We start from the raw sequence: 6,251 nt of genomic DNA on the forward strand, positions 1-6,251 counted from the left end.
GTCCTGTCGACTTTTGATTCGCCATACCTGCTACTGCCAGCTGTATCTCCCCAAGTGTTATTGGGGTTTCTAATTCTTCCCTTTCTGATTGTGTTATAAACGGGATTTCTAGTTTCTCCAGGAAATCCTCCATTTCTTTCTCCATTCCCCCCTTCTGTGTAGTATACAGTTTTTGATAGTATGCCCAGAAGGTCTGCACTATCTCTGAGGTGTCTGATGTTATCTCGCCGCTTATTAATCTGATGGACCGAACGCCGGAGGGGGAAGAATTAGACTTTACCACCTGCGCCAACATCCTTCCAACGCTTTCACCATCTGCAAACGAAGATTGTCGCAGGAAAAGTCGTCTAGTCTCTACTTCCCTTGTAATTACCGACTTATATGCTTGTTGTTTTTCAAGCCATATTTTCCTCCCCTTCGGCGTTGGGTCCCCCACATAGTTATTTTCTGCCTCTAGTACCTATCTACAGGATTTTTCCTCCGCCTCTCTGGCTTTTTTATTACATTTTGCCACCTGCTGGATCAGGACACCTCGAAGGTACGCCTTCAGGGTGTCCCATAATATCCCGGTACCCGTGGTGCCTTCATTAATATCTACAAATTCCTTTAGTTTAGGCAGAACCTCTTCCGACTTCTTTATTAACTCACACCAGTATGCATTGATTTTCCAATCTCTCTGAGTTTTTTGTCCGCCTTGATTTAGGGTTAAAACCATAGGAGAGTGATCAGACACTCCTCTTGGCAAATATATTACTTTTCCCACAATCTGTAATGCTTTCTGATTTCCCAGGGCCATATCAATCCTAGAGAGTGTAGAGTGCGTACTTGAATAACAAGAATATTGTTGAATCCCCGGGTTCCTCACTCTCCACAAATCTATTAAACCAACTTCTTCCATAAATTGACCCAGACGGCTATTTTTCATGAGGTCTGGGCCCAACGGTGTGGGAAACCTATCAACCCCTTGGTCCAAGACCTCATTAAAATCTCCTATTACCAACACCGGTATCTCTTCCTTTCCCAGTATAAATTCATTTAATCTGAGCATAATCTCTATTTTAAAGGGTGGAGGGACATAAATATTTGCTATTATATACATTTTATTGTCTATTATACAATGCAAGAAAATAAATCGGCCACACTCGTCTATGCTGATCTGTCTGCAGGAAAATCTCACTCCAACTCTCACCAAAATACTCACTCCTCTAGAATATGTGGAATGTACTGAGTGGTACTGGGTGGGGTATTTTTTACTCTGTAATAAATAACTTGTATTCTTCATTAAATGTGTTTCCTGCAGACACATCAGCTCTGTCCCATGTTTTTCCATCGTGGCAAAGACTGCAGCCCTTTTAGCTGCGGTTCCCAGGCCCCTAACATTCCATGAGCTTAATTTTAACATTTTACTTTGCATTTAACAACCAAAGATATACCATAAAGAGTCGGGGGTACCAATCCCGAAACATAATTATATAACTATTCTTTACCCTAATTTTCTTTGTTTGTGAGTGATCCTCGCCAATTTCCCCATTACCGTGTCTATTAGAACTTGTAATCCAGCATCCCCGAAAAAAGTGTGTGCTATTCAGTGTTATTTCCATATAGGTTTTCAAATTTTATTTTCCCATACAAAATTTGTACCCCTTGTGCATTACTTTGCCATTTTCCCATTCCTTTGTGCATTATCATTACTTTCTATACTCTTCTTTGGTTCGTGTTTTACATATATTTTACTTATTGCAGTGAACATTTCTTTCCTGTGTGTCGTGTGCTTATCTTCCCTTCCCCTCCCACCCTTCTTCCCCCCCCTCCCCTCCCTCCCTCCGCCCCCCCTCTGCACCTACCCAGGTGTTCCCCTAAGGGGTTTCCTATGGCCGTTTCCCACACCATCCTAACCTCTTTTGACACACCCTCATTCACCCCCCCCCCCCTCATCGACCCCCGCCCCTCCCACCCCTCACCATTCACATCCCCCCCATCTCTGTTCCACTCTTGACCAATTCCTCTCATTCATTTAGGTGTACACCCTTCCTCCCACCCCCCCCCATTGTTTTTACAAATTACCAATTAATCCCCTTACTCCTAGCTCCCCCCCCTTCCCTTAGTTACGATTTAAGTGTCTCCTCCACCCCCTGTTGATAATTGGTCCCTTTTCCTCTCCATCCATAATGCTGCATCTTCAGGTTTATCAAAAAATAATGTCGTACCCAGCGCAACCACCCGTAGCCGCGCTGGGTATAATAAAGCATATGAAAGTTTAGCCTTCTGCATTTTCCGTTTAATCTCCAAAAAACCCGCCCTCCTCTTCTGTAACTGGGGGGAAAAATCAGGATAAAATGAGACTTTAGAGCCTTCAAAAAAAACCTCTCCCATTTCTCTACTCTTTCTCAATAAGGCCTCTTTGTCACGATAGTTTAAAAATTTCAGTAACATTGATCTTGGGCGCCCCCCGGTGGGGGGAGGCTTGAAGGGGACTCTATGCGCTCTTTCTATTGTAAATGCTTGTGAGAAGCTTTCTTTACCAAATAATTTTACAAACCAATTTTCCAAGAATTCTATTGGTCTAGCCCCCTCGCATCTCTCCGGTAGCCCCACCAGCCTAACATTATCCCTCCGGAGTCTATTTTCTATTTCGTCCATTTTTTCTTCCAATATATCCACTTGGGACTTCATGTTCTTAACATCTTGTTTGACAGGGTGCATTTCATCCTCTATTTGTGAAATCCTCCCCTCCGTCTCTGATATCCTTTCGTTGGTTTTCCGTAGCTCCTGTCTCACTGAGACCAGTTCCTCCTTAACGCCTTTCATTTGATCACACAGTTCTCCTAATGCCTTTTTACATTCATTCACCACTAAGAATACATCTTTTATTGTGGGAGCATCTTCTGACATAGGGATTACTTTTGGATCCATCACTGTAGCAACTGTATTCTTGTTAACAGAAGTTTTACTTGCTGCCGCTGCCGCTGTTTGACCTTGACTTCGTCTATCTGTGTTTATTTTGGCAGAGGCCTGGGGTATTGAGCCATTTTTACTTGGGGTTTGCTCTGTTGAAAGGACAAATTTTTCTAATTTGGCTGCTGCTGCAGCAGCTACCCCCACCTTGTCCTTTGCTGATCTTAATGTTTGCGGCCCAGACATTATAAGTACAAAAACTTCTGTTTAAAGGTAAATTAAGAGTGAATTGACCACTAATGCTCAATCTCTAATTGATCCTGATAAGCGATTTATAGTCATATAGAAACCAGTATATCCTCTATATCCTTTATTTCCGGGGCAGGCCAGGAATGCTTGGAACGAGCGTTACCAGGAGAAAAAGTTAGGGAAGATGGGAAAAAGCAAAAAAACAAAAAAAAAACAAAAAGGGAAAGAAAAAAAAAAAATCCCCCCAAAAAAAAGAAGTTTTTCTCTATCCTCTGTTAAAGCTCTATCTCAGGATCGAGAGTCAACCATCTCATATAGAGCCACCATAGGTAAAGGGGAGCAAATTAATAGCGCCGTGCCTTAATGCTAGACAACAAGTCCAAAAGCGAGGTATCACACCAGCAGTGCACCAGTGACCATGGGTAGTAAATAGTAGTAAATAATAAATCAATAACCCTGCATCACAAGTGTAGAGTAGAGAAGTCCCAGTTATCCTCGGTGCAATGTGCAATGTGCATACTCTCACTTCACTTCATTGAGCAATTAATTCTTTGGGCATGTAGCCAGTCCATACATCAATGCACAGCACAGCACAGTTAATTCATTAGGCATATAACCAGTCCATACATCAATGCATAGTACAGCATACCACAGATCAGCTCAGTTCAAGGCACAATGCAACCAATCGCCACAATCGTGCGAGATTTACTCACTTTTGTGATGCTTTATAAGTTTTCTCCACGGCTTCTCCCCCTTTAGACAGATCAAACTGCAAGACTGTGGGTTTAATAAAAAAAAAGAAAACACCGTTCCTTCCCATTTAGCCAAATCTCATATCCTCTCCCCTCTCCTTCTCCTTCACCTGTAGTACACCGAGATTGGGGGGGAATGTATCCTCCTTGTTAAGCAGGTTCAACGTGGGGGAGTGGGGGGAACCCCCTGGTTATCTCCCGTGCCTCCTACAGCCGAGGAACGCCGAGCCACGCCGGGACTGACAGGGCCGATCACGTGGTCTGGTCAGCTGACCGCCGTCCTCCAATCGTGCGCTCAGCTCACCTGCTGCAGTCAAGCCTCCACCTCCGGGTCTCCTCCGCTCTCTCCCCCGTCTCCAGAAGCTCCCCGGACGGGGAGGACAGGCAACCACAAGCCCCCACAGGACACAGGACACAAAAGCTCCCGATCAATAAAGCAGGTAACCGCCTCCGTCAATGGAGATAAAGCGTCAATAGCGTCAGCAGGATCGGGGGACAAACTCCAGCAGTTTAGGCAACACTCCCAGCATAACCGGATTCATATGCCTGAAGTGGGGGGGGGGTCCATGGGAGATTCGGCACACACCTCTCCCCTTCTCACATCTCTGCCTCACTCACTCTCCACGCTCCTACATCCGGCCACACCCCTCATTGATGAGTGAATTACAGCAACTTCAAAGCAAAAACGAACAATAAGGACATGAAACCAGTACTGCAGTAAGGTAAAGGAAGCTATTTAGCTAAAAAAAAAAAAATCCTTTAGTGATCCTTTAACAGCCTTCAAACCTTCTAATATCTTAAGTACGCATTGAGCAGGAGCTCTGGGGAGTCAGGGAGTTGCTGAGACTTTCCTATGGCTGCAGCGAGTACTCATTTTAAAGCTATTTCTTCATTTGTTAAGAACGTGTAAATTGTTTACCAGTCCAAAGTCTGGCCAAAGTTTCTCTTTTAAAAAAACAAGCAAACATACATTTCATTTTTTTTTTTTTTTAGGTAAAAAAAAATGTTTTATATACTTATAACTAACACATACTGATGCTGCTAGCTTTGTTTTTGGCATCTAGATATGAATGACCTCTGGTCATGAAGGTAACACTAAACTCAAGTATACTTAACTCAAAAATGTACCCTCTATAGCTCTTAGTCTCCTCCAAATCATTAGGAGGCAGCTTTAATCTGACTTCCTGTTAAAGCGTGGCTACATTCATTGCCCGTAGTCCCAATGTATGGAAGAACATAGCCTCCCTCCTTGTTTACTCCCAAGATGGACTAGGGACTATGAGATGTGTAGTGTGCAACAAAATAAAAATGGATTACAGGGCAGATAAGTAGTGGATGTGTATGGCTTATTTTTGGAGGATATCATTTAGTGTCACTTTAAATTCTGTTTATGATCCACCCAGACTCCAAGATCTGACTATAGTCAGACTGCCACACGGTGCCAACAAGCCCTCCGTCTATCAATACCAAAAGACACAACATTCTTAGACAGTCCCAGTAAAACCCAATTTACTATAAGACAAGCACCATTCCTGGGTCCCAGGCTAAGAACAATCCCTCATATTGCCCTTTCACCACTGGTATCAGCTACACTAAATAGAAGTTTGTACAAAGGCTTCAAATGCTTCTAACGTTTCAACATCTGAGAAAGATATTCTGATCAGCAATTAGATGCTTGCTCGGAAATGCTCAGAAAGATGTTCCACATTTCAAAAGAATTCGAATAAAGCAACAAACTAAAAGTGCTTATTCTGTTCATTCGTGCTGCTTTGTATTAGATCACTTCTGGACAGATAATGCACTGACAGTGTTTCCTGGGAAAAAAAACAAGCATTTGAAATGGACATGACACCTCTGTTCTCTTGTGTTCCACAATCTAGTTCACCTTCTGAGATTCGAATGACATTCTCCACACGTTCAACATTCTAATGATTTGCTGAAATCCTTCCTTGCGGCTCCCACGTTTCGGTGTCAGATGTGATTATGTAAAGTGTCCAGTGTTGCTCTTCTTACGCAAACACGAGGCTACAAAACAGATGTGTGCGCATGAGCCTACAGGAGAACTCCATGATCAACTTGAAATTCAGAAAGAGGCAAGTAGAATCTTACCATTTTTGTATGTGCAAGAGTTTGGATGAGAAATTGTTGTCTCAGTGTGTAGCCCAGGGGCGGATCCAGAGTCTTGTCTCGGGAGGGGCACTGCCAGAAAATATGTTTATTTGTGGGCAATCGGGTAAATGGCTAGCGTTGGTGCTACAATCATCCTGGCACCATGGTTGTTATGGTGACAGGATGATTGAAGCGCATTTTTTTGAATATTACATTGTAATATAAAATGAAATGGTTCAATCACCA

The sequence above is a fragment of the Rana temporaria genome, chromosome 5 (assembly GCF_905171775.1).
Source record: "Rana temporaria chromosome 5, aRanTem1.1, whole genome shotgun sequence".
NCBI lineage: Eukaryota > Metazoa > Chordata > Amphibia > Anura > Ranidae > Rana > Rana temporaria.